Here is a 16,656-nt window from a genome sequence, read left to right as displayed (position 1 = left end):
AATGCAAAGAAATGCCGTAAGTGTAATTACCCAAAGAATTTCCAAAGAGAGATAGTTAGAACAAGCAAGTGCATTCCTAGAATTGAGGGTAATCCCCAAGCTCTGTGTCTCTTGCATGCCCTAATCTTGCTTTATGTCTGGGAAATGTAGCAGGTTCTATTTTAAATATCACATTTTTAAAGGAACTTACAAAATGCAGCCTCTGGGTTGGATAGCCTCTGTGGTACTTATAAAAGCAGCCCTGATCCAAAGCTAACTTTAGTAAGGGCAAGTTGCTGTGACTGACCTCGGCCTCCATTTTTGTGGAGACCCACTGCTTGCAGAATAAAGACACTCATATAGGCAGATCAATTGACAGATGTATCTCCTTTTAAGGAGCAGCAACTATGGGATATTGTGTATGATAAGCAAAATGGCATTGGTCTACTCTAAACTAACTCAGAGCTATAGCTCCCAGCACTGGGAATGGTGAGAGTTATAGTGCAATGACAGTTGGAGTGGAATGTCCAGTGATCATCTGAAGGTGGCAAGAAAGGAAAGTAAGAAAGAAAATGAGAAGGAGATAAATGAGCTGGTTCTGATTATGTAAAGCAGACCCAACGTGTCTCAAAACCAGTATCTCCCCCAATGAAGCCTAAGGTTAAACTGTGCATAATGCAATAAGGCAACATGAAAAAATTAAAAATAAGCTGGCAAAATTTCCAGCACAATTGCACTGATTTTGCCTGATTGTACAGTGTGTGCCAGGCTCCAAACTTTGGAGCCAATGGCTAAGCTTCGGGTGCACCTGAAGGTAAAATCAGCCCATAATGGAGTAATGAAATACCAGCTGCAACATTGGTTCCAATCCAAGTAGCTAATGCGCTAATAGTATCTGCCAGTTTCTGGTCTGAAAGCAAATATCTGATTGGTTACTATAAGCTAACAGAACTAGGTCTGTTTACTGTATATTCTATACGCACACACTGGAAGTACAATATACATTTTACAGCAATTGTAATCCTAATGAAAATGTCAAGCAATTAGCAATTACTGGAAGATTCTCTTATCTTTGATGATTTTTAAATATCACTGGTGTTTTATTGCGTGGGAGGGGGGCGATAATTACCTGCGTGGTGTTGCTTTTTTGGTACCTCATTTATTTTTTATTAAATTGTGCTGTTAGGCTCCAAAACGCACAAAGATGATGAGTTCAGTAATTACACGTGTCATTTTTGCTTATGTATAAAACCAATTTTACTGAAAACAACGGCCTAGCCCTCTCTTTTGTAGATTTCAGCCTTTAGTTCCTTGCAGTTGCAGCACAGGGACCTTATAATAATTATAACCTGTCTGTATGGTTGCTACCTGTGTTTAGGGGGGAACAAGCAGAGGTGATAGAGCAGCAGTTGATTGCACTGAGAAAGTAAGGAAACTCCATTGTTCCCCGATGATTTATCCTCTTTCTGGGAAGGGTCTGCTCTGTTATAGTATGTACAGTAAGGTGAGGCCAATAATGCTGACTTTAGGTAGCCTCAGTGTTGTTGACCTATTACTCCCTTGATCCCTTTATAGCCAAGGTCCATACAGAATGGATTTGCAAAGATGGGTGTTGAAAAACTGACCTCAACTCAACTGCGTACCAATGGGATGAATAGGAAGAACAATAAGAGTAAATAAACATCATTGTCCAATGCTCTTGAGGCTGAATGGATTCAAATCCCACCAATGGTGTTTCAACATCTAGTAGAAAACATCCTAGATTAGTAGAGGCTGTTATAGCGGCAAATGAAGGATTGTCTTCTTTGTAATACCTTGTACGATATATTGTATAATTATTCACTTCATTTGCTCGGTGTGTCCATGTATAACAGTCAGTGTTGGGGTGTGAATTAATGAGGTTTTCATAAAAATGGCATATTTTAAGAAAAATGTGACACAGCCATTAAAGTGATAATATGTAGCGTGAAAATCTCCTGCCATTTCCATTTGAGACATAAGATATGGTAATGTTCCGTCTTACTAGCAGGATTACAGTAGCAAAAAGTAACCTGAAATTCCTGTTGGTGTTTTTGCAAGGAACCTGGTCACCTCTCACCTTTACTGCATGCTGTCACTTTTAGAGACAGGTATCTTACTGCTGTCACAGACCTTTTCTCCCATGATGACTACATAGTGATACAGGTCAAAATAAAGACAAAAGCCCATTAAAACCAGCTGCTAATTCAGCCTTACCAGGGAGCGATTATTCAATTAGATTGCATCCTGGATCATTTACTATATTGCAGTTCTCTGACCCTTTTTTAATTCTTCTGTGACCTTTTACTTGATCTCTTGTAGGTTCTTAAAAGTGCAAGAGATCATAATATAAGTTAACCATTCACCCATATATGGGCACTTTTATTTCAGGGATGGTCAAATAGGGTGGTTCATGCCTCTTTCCATATAAAGCAGATTCCATACTTTTGTTTTAATTCAGAGAGATACCATAACACAATGGCAGCAAAGTCATTCTGCTACACAAAACACGCTTCTGTTCTGAAATACTAAAGTATAGTGCCCCTTTAAAATATATTATAATGTAGGTATCTTTGCAAACAATCAATTTTTTTCACAGTAAAAGTAAGGAAAAATAGTGGCGTGGCTCAGCACTTTTCCCGGCTGGGAATACATTGTTCAGCTAGGAAAGATGCAAACCCAGCACATAATTATTGAGTGGTGCATTACGGAAGCTACTATGCTGGAAATTTGACTCTGCAAGTAGGAAAGGTGCTCATACCAGTGTGTGTGCCAATGGTTGGGAGCAGTTAGTTTGGATGGTACACGGAAACCTCAGTCTCAAGGAGCAAAGTAGACACTTGCTGAAAAGTCCTTAGCAAAAGTACAAGCTGCTACTGATTTTATTCAGTATAATAACTGCTAAATGTTTGTGTTAGTGATATCCATAATGTGCCTGGCCAATTCAACAACTTAAGAACAGTTTCAGAATTCTGTCCACCCTGCATAGCCCGGAGGCATCGGCTGTTGTGCCTCCATGCTTTTGTTTTTTTTTCTATGTATGATATACGGTATAATTATTCCTCCTTTGTTTTCTCTAGCATCTATCATTGGCTCATCTTGTAGTCTATATTCTTGCCTAAGCCCCTGTATCATCACCCATAGTGGTCCTGTAGTGCCATTGTCCCCCTTCTTGAACTGTGGAGAATGCTCTTTAGGTCAATGGCACATGGTACCATCCTGGGCAGATAATAGCTCTCTGGTTGTGTGATAACCAAGACTGGAACTAGAGGTATGCAGCAGAGGCATGTGTCTAGGGTGCAACAGTGGAGCACTTTGACCATAGATTTTACCTCTTCTTCTCTAACTCTGTGCATTGGCCAAGCAATTGGTGGGGTGATTTCACTGGCAATGAGCTGGACAGGCATTTCTAATCAGAAACATGGCAGTCAGCATTTATTAAGGACAATTGCCTGACCCAAGAGTGTACTTGTGGGTCTAGACATGAGTGTTTTGTCTCCCGCCGGCAGAGCAACAAGAGCTAACTCTCACAGGTCCACTTGCCTCCTCCTGTTCTGCATCAACTGGGTGCCTTCTCCCATACCTCTTCCAGTGGAATGCTCTTGGATCAGCAACAGAGAGCCTGGATACTGAATGAGATGAAGCATCTGTCCCCATGTTGCTGCTCTAAATTTCCCAAAGAGCTACAGGAGGAATCTGAGATCCCAGATGATGCCGTTTGGGAAGAGCCTTTGCTCTAAGGGGACAGAAAAAATATTGGATGGTAGTTCTGAAAGTCAGTTAAGGTAAAAAATGGGACATATTTTTACCTATGTCCCTACTAAGATTTATGACCTGACAGCCTATGTCAACTGTCAACTGGACCCCAAGCATTAAGGGAAAGTGCTGCCTTACCACAGAGGCTTGACTTATTGAGTAGAGAGTATGCTAATATCTATTCACTGTGTATCTGCTCTTTTAGCCTAGTTAGTCAGGGTGAGATATATTAGTTGCATTGTACAATGAAAGCAGAGTGATATATTAGTAATAGTTCTGTAACTTCTTTCATGAGCAAAAAGAAAACCCACAGCGTAATAAAATCATAAATAGAATCAACTGTGCTTTCTGTAAAACCCACCTAATAAATGATGTGAAATGAAACTAAATTTAATATAGGCTCAGAGTAACACACTGAATCAACAGAGGGTTTTTATGATAAATAAATCATTGTGTTTGGCATGGTTATACCAATCTCACAGCTGTAACAGACTGACAAACTGAGCCAGATGATTGGGATTTATTCTGAGAAAGATATATTTAATGGAAATGTATAAACCATTAGTAAGGCTGTATGTAACGGTAAACACTGCATCTTTTTCAGATTGTAGAGGACAGAGAGCCTTCCTCCACATATATTCATATACACCCATTAGAGGAGACAGTAAGAAAGGCAGTTGTTGTCACAGATGTTACCGCCAAATTATTTCAATGAAGAGGTAGCTGAATAGAAGAGAGAGAGAGAAAAGACATTTACCATTATCAATTACATCATTTATAGTAAATTAATTATACCAACATTTATATTTGAGATGTCAACGCCCCATAGCTCATAATAAAGTTACAAATATCACTATAACAGTCACCATACTATTGTTTTAAGCAGTATTCAGGAAAGTAAACAACATTCAACCCATCTGGTCTATACTCTTGGCCCCTCACCCATTGCTTTGAGTTCCATTGGTGTCTAAACCCAACAGTTTGGTTTATGGGAGGCTTAACAATTTGATTGGATGCAAAGTGGAAATTATTCACCCCCCTCTATAAGCATACAATCAAACTCTTCCAAGAAGAGATCGTCTAGAGCAGTTATCCCCAACCAGTGGCTCACAAGCAACATGTTGCTCACCAACCCCTTTGATGTTACTCCCAGTGGCCTCAAAGTAGGTGCTTATTTTTTAATTTATGGCTTGGAGGCTTTTAGTTGCATAAAAAACAGGTTTACTATCAAACAGAGTCTCCTGTAGGCTGACAGTCCACTTAGGGGCTATCAAATGGGCAATCACAGATCTTATTTTGCACCACCTAGGAACATTTTTCATGCTTGCGTTGCTCCCCAACTCTTTTTATGTCTGAATGTGTCTCACTGGTAAAAACGATTGGGGATCCCTGGTCTAGAAAGACAGAGAAGCAGCCTTAAGATTAAAGGGGACCTGTTGCCAAAATAAATTATTCCCACCCAAAGGTGTGGCCTAATAGAGCCTGCACTCCGGTTGGGGAAAACAGTAGTTTTTGTTTGTTTTTTTAAATTGTCCCCCATCACCGCTAGGACGCTCACTCCGAGAGGGAGCTCCTGGTGTTAGCTGCTATGTCAGTCAGAGTGCATGCGAATATAACGCACTTCTGACATCACGTGGTTAATGAGCAGCTCGTTATGCGAATGCGTGTGCCCCAACATGACTGCTTGAACCAGGAGTTGGTGAGGGTGGCCTAGCACATGTGAGCGGCATTTATAAAAAAAAAAAAAAAAAATGACTGTTACCTCCAACCGGAGTGCAGGCTCTATTAGCCAGCACCTTTGGTTGGGGATTATATGTTTTGGCAACAGGTGCCCTTTAAGTTCCACATAGCAGCCAATCAGACATTACTGTTCACAGTTGTGGAAATAGCTGATTTGTTGGAAATAAAGGTTTGAATCTTATTCTAGCTACCCAAGCTCACCGACCCACTTGGTTTTGTACTATTATAATATCCAGGTGCAGCTCAAACATCCATAAATTTGTCTGTCAAGTTTGGCCCCGTCCTTCTTGCATTGATTGGGCCCCTCTTTGTTTCCTCTAGTCCATATACGAGAACCATCAGTGCTGGTGTACATGGCTATGGGTGAGAGCATCTGTGTCTAAAGGAATGAATGCCTGAAAGCTGTTTAAGCTTGCAGCTCTTATAAAGGAACAAGTGGTACAGAATCCAATATTCTAATATCATGGCGCCAGAATGCTGATTTATGGCCATGAATGCTTTGTTTTAATGTGTAAGGCTCGTAAAATGGAATCTATTCACTCTGTGTATTTATGTGGTATATAAACATTGAATTTGCATTTTAAAATGACTTTTTTTTTTAGCACTCTTGCATTTTCCCAGAAGTTAAGGAATTTTAGACGAGGGGATGAGTAGAAAGACTGTTGGCTTCAGAAGGTACAGAAACAACTTTATTGTTCTTTTTTTTTCAAGGCCCCCGTTCTGCAACAAAGTTGTTATGCTAAATGGCATGGTTGTGTTAATTAGTCTGTGTTTTCATATCTCTGCTGGCAGCAAGAGGCGTTTTTTTTTTTTTTTAGTAAAATCGGTGGAAAGTATTTTGGCAGAAATTTGATATAGAAATCTCTTGGAAACAAAGGGCTGGGGTTGTGCTTCCCACATTTAAAGAGAAAGCGTAGCTTTTAACGAGCATGGAATAGTTTGTAGAGTTCATTGAAGTAATTCAAGTGATTTTACAGGTGGACATTTCATATAATAATAAAGTTCAAACATCTAATTGTAGCTGCTGTACTGTTGCAGCCTATTGTTAAGTGCTTTGGGCACAAAATGCGAAAGGCTGGCATGTGTCCTACTCTTGTTTAAAATATGGGATACATTATCTATTTTCCAGAAAATGTATCCCATACCTGTATTTGGAGGAATATTCTTAATCTCCCACTACACACAGACATAGCAGGCGGCCCATACTGACTACATCCTAGGTCCCTTTCTTACAAACCTCCTAAAGGCTCCGAATTTCCCTATCTGGGATATACCAATAGATTAAACATCCCTTTGGGGCTGAATTGTTTCAGCAGTGGTTTCAGTTGCACGGTAGGAGAAATATCTGTTTGCATACAAGGGAAAAATGATTCATTATCGCTGCAGAAATTCAGCTCGCTCACAGAGATTTCACTCGGCTGCTTCATTTTACTGCTCGGAAACAGATGTCTCCTATTTACAGGAAAGTTGTTGGTAAATGACAAGGATTATCATGGGTCAGTAGAGAGTAATATTGGTTTAAATACTCATTTGATTTGCAAGGAGAGAGCTTGATGAGAGGCATGAATACCAAATAACTCTGAGGTTCTCTACTTTTTCTGATACTAGTAATCAAACGAAAAGGAAACACTCTCTATAAGAAGTGTAGACTTGATTATTATCTGCCTGATGACCAGCAGTTAATTGGTGTAGCTGTATGTAAGATCTGTCTGCCAAATTATCATGGGTTTGGGGGTTCAGCCTTCTATCCTTCTGCACTGTTCATGAAAAGCTGGGGTTGAATCCTACTTGTTTTTTTCTATAAAGGATAATTTAAAAACTGTAAATACAGTAGTCTGAAGAAGCAGTGGCATGGGCCTTCTTCTCTCTGTGCATGGACCACCACAGATACTTTTCAGAAAGAGCAACCTGGCTAGGGTTTTTCTGTAAGAAAACTAAAGGTGGCCAAAGACGTTAAGATTTTTTCGTTATCATAAGACCAAGCTTATCTTGAAACGATTGTTTAAATGTACAATTTGTCCATCAACTAAAAAGGCCATTTCAAGCGATATCGTCTAGATGAGGCCAGGAAAACTGTGGGTCGCCTCCTGCTTGGCCCAGCAAATAATTGGACAATGGATAGATTTCTCTGTGAACAATGACATTATACTAAGCTGCTAATTAAATTTTCTGACTGATGTCAGATGAAAAATTGTTAGAAGCACAATCGTTTGGTGCCCACTAACTTCACGATAATTTGATGGATTTGTGGATCGCACAAGAATTGGTCGTTTGGGAGAGAAAAATCTTAACGTCTATGGCAGTGAACATGTTGCTCTCCAACCCCTTGGGTGTTGCTCTCTGTGTCCTCAAACCAGGTGCTTATTTTTGAATTCCAGGCTGGTAGGCAAGTTTTAATTGCATAAAAACTAAGTATAGTGCCAAGTAGAGCCTCTTGTAGGCTGCCAGTCCACATAGGGGCAACCAAATAGCCAAGCACAGCCCTTATTTGTCACCTCAATGGAATTTTTCATGCTTGTGTTGCTCCTCAACTCTTTTTACATTTGAATGTGGCTCATGGGTAAAAAAGGTTGGGGACCCCTGGTCTATGGCCACCTTAAGGCTATTCATGTCTCGCTTTTCTAAAACAGTGTTATAAATTTTACAGCCCCGGATGCAGCTCTAAACACAGCAAAAATGTTATTGACCACCATGTTCTTTTTGTACAATTGCACCCTGCCTTGCACATTGGCTACTTGCAGCTTCAAAAAGGAGAACAGAGGCCTGTTTGTGGTCCACGAATACAGCCCTGCCTGCAGCAGCACTGTATTTATGAGAGGCGGGTAGAATAGACATATAGGTGTCCCCCTCCAAATTATGGAACTGCCATCACTATGCTACACACCTAGCATTTTACTAGCCTGTCCTCAATGTAATGCTCAAATGAATGGAAATGATCACAGAACTCGTGGCTTTTATTATAGTTTAATGACTTTAATTATACAGCGTACTTTAAATTACACTAGAAGGTATGTTATTATTCCATGCACAGAAATAGACAAACAAAGAAGTATTAAGTAAGTGTGTAGTAAGAAAAATAATGTAAAATTTAAAAATACCACACCCTAAAAGGTGATATGTTATGCTGTAGTTCTGCACCACCTCAGTATTATATAATACAAGTATGGGTTCTGGAAAACCTGTTATTCAGAAAGCTCCAAATTATCTGGAAACCTGTTACCAAATTAAAGGAAGGCCACATCCAATAGGCTCATTTAAAGCAAATAATTCAATTGAAAAAAATATTTTCTTTTCTCTGTAATAATAATAAAACAGTAGCTTGTACTTGATAACTAAGCTGCATGGATCCATATTGGTAGCAAAACCCTATTGGTTTAATTTAATGTTTAAATAATTTATAGCAGACTTAAGGTAGGGACATCAAAATTACGAAAAGATCCCTTATCTAGAAAACCCCAGGGCCCAAACATTTGCCATAATTGATCCAATACCAATGGATGCACCCATGGATTTTTTACATTAAGAGAAGCCAGTGAGGAGTTCCATGACTTTTATAAAAGCCCCTGGCCTGAACCCAGGATTCCATTATAGCGGGTTTCTACTGGCTGTAAACTTATGCAGATTGTTTGATTCAGTTTGCAGAATTGTGACGGAACCTTTAAGCATAATTAATACACACTAATTCCCCTGACTATAAAGCAGACACTCCTTCACTGATGAGGTTGTATGGACTTTTTTTCTGGTACGTCATTGTGCAGAGTTCACTTTAGGATCTGTTTAGAATAGGATACAAACGCTAAATTTAGCAGATGCCCATAGTGAACCAGACACTTTCTGAGCTGCTGCTGTCCCCATGCTGCAAAAAAAATGGATTAATGTAAACATTGGCTGTTGATGGATGTTCTTGTTTAAGTGCTGCAGCTTTTTCATGGGCAGATAAGAACTTGACAAGTATTTCCTCTCCCTATATCATCATTGCTTTCTAGAACCCTGAGCAGTCATTTCAGTTTAAGGAGTAAGGTTGTTGAAAGGTTGTTGCCTTGTAGTTGATAATATTTAAAGAAAAGATATAGAGCAGCTTTCAGGTATGTATTTATGAATGTAGGTGTGTTTGATTTTAGATAAATGAGAGATGATAGATAATAGATAGATGACAGAAGATATATAGCTATATAAGTGACAGAATATAAACAGATAGAGGATAGATGGCAGATAAATGATAGACAGAAGGTAGGTTGATGATAGATAATAGATTAAAGATAGACAGACGACAAACAGATAGGTAGATAGATAGATTGATAGATAATAGATAGATAGACAGATGATTGATAGATTAAAATATAGATAGATAGATGATAGATGAGATACATTGATAAATGATGGATAGATAGATGATAGAGACAAATATTGATGGCCATACACAGGCTGATAAAAGCTAATAACTCAGCAACTCCGGAAATGTATGGGGAAGCCTGTCCCCTGCCACTTTTTTAGCATGGCCAGCTTTAGACAGATACATACAGGTATAGGATCTATTTTACGGAGACCTGTTAGCCAGCTCTGAATTACAAAAAGGCCATCTCCCATATATACTTAATCAACTAATTCCGATTTTTAACATAGATTTTATTTTTCTTTGTAGTCATAATACAGTACCTTGTACTTGTTCCAAACTAACATATCACTAATCCTTAGTAGAGGGAAAACAATAATTTGGGGTTTATTAAATGTTTAAAATAAGTTTAAGTAGACTTGAGGTATGGAAATCCAAATTACAGAAAGATCCTTTATCCACAAAGCTCCAGGTCTCAAGCATTATGGATAATAGGTTCCATACCTGTGTTCTATCTCTATCTATCTATCTATCTATCTATCTATCTATCTATCTATCTATCATCTATCTATCTATCTATCTATCTATTTCTCTAACTATCATCTATCTATCTATTCATCTATCATCTGTCATCTATCTACCTTCAATCTGCCTTCTATCTACCTATGGGAAATACTCATCGTACGTTCCCAACACACACCATTCATAGATGTATATGCCCAAAGTCAAGTGAAGGGGTTTTATTTCTTGTGCCTGTTTTGTTCCTCTGCCTTTCCCCCCATTTATTTATTTTTTTCAAAGGGGGGAGGGGGAAGGATAGTTTGTTAAAACTATAACAACCAATCTTTTATTTATTTTTATTTTTAAACAGGCAACTGGTAAATGCTGCCTGCTGATTGGTTACTGTGTGTGGATTGCTGTTACGCTTTTTAATTAATCCCTGCTTTGGTTTTTCCTTCTATTTGTTTTCCTCTGGGTTATGGCTGCATATGCTCAGTTTCAGAGTACATTTATGAAGATTTAGGATTTTACTAGAACGCTTCCCTAGCGCAGTAAAACTGTTACTGACTTCTTGTGTATCTTAGTCATTTTCTTTTTCTTATAATTGTCTTTATGTCCTCACACAGGACTCACTTTAGATATAAATGAGAATCAGTGTGCTTTTTCATGAATTCCCCAGATCTCAGGTTTTACTTGAATGAATACAGAATGACAGTATCCAATTATTTTTGGTCTTTGTCGCTGGGCCATTTTATAAAGGGGCAAGGATAGAATTTGCCAAGTTCCCACCAGGACAGTAGGACCCACCATCAGATATTTTATCTGATATAAGGTTTGTATGAATTATTTGCTTTTATTTTAATTTTACTTTAACATTCTATTGGAACAAATAGCCCTAAGGGATTTTTCAAATAAGCTGGTATCCTGTGATCTGCTGATGTTTTTTTCTCGTGGTGTCGCTAGGCAGAAGTGGGTTGTAAGGTTCTTCATGTTTGTAAGGAGATCATGTGGTTGTTCCCTTTGTCACCTCCCTATTTGTGTTCAAATTCATATGTTTGATGGTAGTACTGCCACAAAATAATTGACTGCATGGGGCCCACCAATGAGATCTTTGGCCAAACTCATTCTCACGTTCTTTTCCCATGTGTTTAGTAGTTGAAGGGCAGAGACACACGGTCAGATTCTGGGAGATGAGTCCCCGGCGACAAATCTCCTCTTCTTCAGGGTGATTAATCTCCCCAAACTGCCTCCCCTGCCTTCCCACCGGATAGAATGAAAATCGTTGCCGGCACTTCGTTTTCCAAAGTCACCCTAAAGTTGCCTTACGTGGAAACTTTGGGCGACTTCGTAAAATTAAGCGCTCCGAGTGCCATCCCGCCAGCGATTTACATTCTAGCAGGTGGGAAGGCAGTTTGGAGAGATTAGCCACCCTGAAGAAGAGGAGATTTGTCACCGGGCAACTAATCTCCCTGAATTTGAGTGTCTCTGCCCGAAAGGTGCAGATCAAATACCCCATTAGTTATATAAAAACACAAAGACTGGCCTATGGCTCTGGGGGAATCTGTGGGTGCTAAAAGTTTTACTTCAAGAACAAATGAAAGATTACAAGTTGGGCATCACTAATATAAAATGATATAGCCCTCTTGCTCTACTTTTTCCATCTTGCCTACTAGACCTGCTATGGTTCACTCTGCATGATGGTTCAGACATTCTGATAGCTTTGCATTCTGCCCTAGTTCTCTCTTTGGTTATGAATGCAGATAAAAAAAGAAATTGCACTTATCTTTATATCCTTCAAGCAATTGGTACAAATATGGTGCCTTAGAACTGTGCCTAGAAGGACAAGGGCATGAGGAATAGTCCATACATCTTGGAAACATGAAATGCTTCTATGGAAGATGTTCCCGACTGTGTGGCCCTCAATCTAATTTTAGTTACATCTGCACACAGATTTTCTATTTTTTTTTTTTCTAAACTTTGTGTTTATTTGAGAAACTGTCTGGGATGTAAGAGCCAAAGATACATTGAAAATGAATCTGCAAATATAGCCTAAAACACAACTGTAAAATAGTTTGACAAGAAGCAGACACCAGAAAGCTAGCATGTAAACATGACCATTGCTGCTTTAATAAATGAGGATTTTTTGGTCAGGGTACATCATCCTTTTGATCTGCAATAACTAGAAGCATCTCCTAACAGATTTGTATTACTAAAAAATTTTGTCTTTATAAGTTATTTTTTGTATTTCTATGTGATGTAGATGCTACAGACACCTGTGAGCAATAGTGATGGGCGAATAAATTTGCCAGGCACGAATTTGCAGCGAATTTGCGCATTCGGAACCGGCGAATAGATTCCCAAAACTGGCGTGAAAATTCGCAAATCTGGACGCGAGTCGGAATAGTCACTCTCGTCAAAACTGTTGCGCGTCAACATTATTCGGATGCCCATTGACTTTAACATGGGCGTCAAAATTCACGTTTCGCTGGAAATTCGCTAATTTTTTCGGCCAATCGAATAGGGACAAATTCGCCCATCACTGGTGAGCAACAGTGGGCATCCTCCATATCGGTAATGCTGGGGCTTATCAGCAGATAAAGGTGGAGTGTGACCTAGAAACTTGGAATAGTATTACTGCTTAACATATGGCCCAATTACATTATGGGGCACATTTACTTAGCTCGAGTGAAGGATTAGAATAAAAAATACTTCGAATTTCAAAGTATTTTTTTTTGGCTATTTCGACCATCGAATTGGCTACTTGGACCTTCGACTACAACTTTGACTTCGAATCGAACGATTCAAACTAAAAATCGTTTGACTATTCGACCATTCGATAGTCGAAGTACTGTCTGTATAAGAAAAACTTCAACCCCCTAGTTCGCCACCTAAAACCTACCGAGCACCAATGTTAGCCTATGGGCAAGGTCCCCATAGGCTTTCCTAGCTTTTTTTGATCGAAGGAAAATCGTTCGATCGATGGATTATAATCGATCGAACGATTTTTCCTTCGTTCGTTCGAACGAATGAAGGAAATGCGGTAAATCCTTCGACTTCGATATTCGAAGTCGAAGGATTTTACTTCGACGAAGGATTTTACTTCGACGAAGGATTTTACTTCGACGGTCGAATATCGAGGGTTAATTCGACCAATAGCAAATGTGCCCGTATATGTTAAAGTTTTGGATGATTGGCTCAGTTTGTTGTTACAGTCGTAGGAAGGTTTATTGGCTCCTGATGAATTACACCTTAATGTCTGTGTATGGGATAGGGACCTTAGATTATTAGCTTTCTGTGTGCAGGGACTGTTTATCTAAGAATAAATAATAAATGCAGAGATTATTTCAAGCCTACTACCCTGATAGTAAGCAGATGTTTGCTGCAATCAGACCACTAGTACATGCCTAATAATCAGTTGCTGTTGGTTACTAGAACTTGATAAAGCTTTCTATGTGATATTACATTTCTTCAAAAGGTTAGTATTCAGCATGTGCATCCCAGCTGTTTCACCGTTAAAAGCGAAGGGCCACAGGCTGAATACTCCTGAATACTCCTGGTGCTAAGGCTCTTTATATTCAGGCCGTGTAGGATGGAGAAAGGGCTGCTCCCAATCAGCGAATTTAATAATCTACTCTCTAAGATAGCCGGCAGGTAAATGTAAATTTCATTAGTGCTAATAGTCTGTTCATTTCTGTCCCAGTGGGCTGCGCTTCTCGGCTGCATCTGTATCCTGGTAACACAGAAAGCAACCCAGCAAATGGATCTGTATTTGTCTTCAATATTCAAAGTGCACACGCAATGTGATAGGACAAGGGTGGACCCATTATGTTGTTGCACTGCAGATATTAGCACTGACAGCATTGAGACACAGCTTTCCCATTGATTGCCTATAGCAGGAATTTTAGGTTACCGGTATATATGAATTAGGTTGGACAATAAATTATTACAGTGGCATATACAGGTAGGCAGCCATGCACAGACCAGCAAATAATGAGGCACAGCAAGTTATGCCAAAAACTTGAAAAACTCTATTTATTTTTTTTACTATAGAAACCAGAATTTTTAGTGAAAAAAAAACTTGAATTTGTATATTTAAATGTTTTTATTGTTTTGTCATATTAAACAAGCAGGAAAACAAAGCTCAAAGAACAAAGCTATACAATGTGGTGTCGAGCTTTGTTGTGGCTAAATGCACAGAAAGATATTTTTAATTGGTGAGGTCACTTAAACAATTTACCAGATTACAAACAAGTAAATTAAACCAAAACCAACAACCTAACTACGAAATCACGCTCAGTGAATTTTTGTAATATTCTAAACTGTTACAATCAGACAACAAGGGATGAAACCGACTTTTTATGGACACATCAGATTAACCACTCTAAGAAAATTATAACTGTAACAAGCCCAGAATACGTGGTTTGAAGCTGGAATCAATTTGGTCCCAGAATATTGACCAAGTTTCAGTAAATTTTCTTTTTAGATGGCCTTCTGCTGATTTAATATTTAGCTTCTTGCCAGCCTAGTTGACTTGGTATCTCTGTTAAAGAAGAAGTGGATTCAGGCTAACTCAAATTTTTCAGGATTTAACATGCCCCCCAAAAAATTAGGGATGCACCGAATCCACTATTTTGGATTCGGCTGAACCCCCCTCCCTCTATCTGGAGGTGAACGAGATAAACACATCAAAAATGTGATGACTACAGAGAATTTTTTTTTTTAGTATCTATGTACGGTAAGCCAGACAAGCTTGAAGTAGGACATCTTTCATATTGCAGAGAAGAGATCTTTCAGGGATGGCAGAATTTGAAGCACCATGTAGAATGGTGGTGGGTGATGCACTAAGCAGACACTTAACTTTATCTAGTATAATTTATGCTAAGTGATATCACTTATGAACAGTAAAGCTTGCCATAAATGAGGTTGCCAATGAGCAGATCCACACCTGATATGGCCACCTACTTGCTGCTCCAAATTGGGATAATACAATCCTCTGCTCAGTGCCAACAATTTCATCATTTTACAGGCCTACAGGGTGAAGACTGCAGAAATGCAGCGATTAGGCCTTCATCTACAGGGTTCTAAAACTTACCTGATAGATATCTGGCCAATTTTCAGTCCTACTTAGGACCCAATAGAAGAGCCAATAAGCTGTTGACTCAGTCTGGAGGACCTGAGTCGACAGCTATTCCAAACCACCAAACTTTGACAGAATTTGCAGACCGGACAGGGGGTAGGCAGCAGTGCAAGGTAAGTGCCTGGCACCCCTATGTTTTGCGCCCTAGGCACTTGCCTACTCGGGCTGCCCCTAGTTCCAGCCCTGGATATATGTAGAATTCTATTGTTTCTCCCTGTATAACTGACGAGTCAGCTCTACGCGTGTGTATTGAAACGAACAAACTTTCTTGGAAAGATCTTTTCCAAGAAAGATCGTAATTGTTACGTCTATGGCCACCTTTAGTGGTGGTAGGCCAACCGTATCCACTTATGTGAGAGCCTGAGACAAATGTTTCTGTAAATGCTACTTTATGTTGAATGTTTATCTTGGATGACTCTTGTTTAAGGCGATATATGGGGTTTTTATAAGAGTTGTTTTGTAAAAGGTGGGAACTATGGCACACACAGTAGGTACAGTATTTCCAACATTTAATGGTGTTTAGAAAGCTGGGAATGACCTTGGATAACCAGTGCTAATTGCAGGGTAACTTCTGTTGGAGTTACTGGGGGTCATTTATAAAGTTTGCGCAGTGCATATTTTTTCGCAAATGGTTGTATTGCCCATGTTTTTTCCTGAATGCTAATATATTGCACTGCTCTGCCCGTGTTTCTGGTTTTTTACGACTTTGCATTGTGATTAATGAGACGGGTGTTTGCGCGAGCGCACCCAATGTGCGAGGATGTTGTGCGCGAAAATAGCGTTGACAGTAACTTAAATTCCCACCTTGCGAAACTGTGAGGTTTACAAATGATCCCCACTGTAGTTTAGCCCAAAAAAATTCTCAGTGTTTGCACCACTCGTATACTAAGAAGTTTATATGCGTGATGTTGATGATTCCACGAGCCTTAGCCTGGAGCAGCATTTATATTATTCCCGCAGCAAGTCGAAACAGCTGGTATATGCTAAACTGAATGATGTGCCCATGATGTTTGTACAAGACAAGCTGAAGTTAAAGTTTAACCATGCAGAACAATGGTGTTTTGTTACCTTGTTTTCTCTCTCTTTGTCTTGCTAATGTGATGTTCTGCAGGGGATATTGTATAATTTATAAGGTGTTAGACTCTCATTAACTGATGAACCTTGCAAAGCGTGCTCTGATCCAATGTGTCAG

The 16,656-nt window shown here is 39.3% G+C and overlaps 1 protein-coding gene across 14 annotated transcripts in view; it reads left to right on the top strand.

The window, feature by feature from the left end:
- kiaa1217.S (KIAA1217 S homeolog) overlaps window positions 1-16,656 on the top strand; it is a 261,072-nt gene that overhangs the window by 97,292 nt on the left and 147,124 nt on the right. The window contains exon 2 of one of the 14 annotated variants that reach the window (XM_041567411.1): window positions 6,096-6,168. The exons of the other annotated variants lie outside the window; for them this stretch is intronic. The gene's annotated coding sequence lies outside the window, so the exon portion shown is untranslated. The remainder of the gene's footprint in view (window positions 1-6,095; window positions 6,169-16,656) is intronic. 14 annotated transcript variants of the gene reach the window in all.

This window comes from Xenopus laevis, chromosome 6S (genome assembly GCF_017654675.1).
Source record: "Xenopus laevis strain J_2021 chromosome 6S, Xenopus_laevis_v10.1, whole genome shotgun sequence".
NCBI lineage: Eukaryota > Metazoa > Chordata > Amphibia > Anura > Pipidae > Xenopus > Xenopus laevis.
This window is presented reverse-complemented; position numbering and strand designations above follow the sequence as displayed.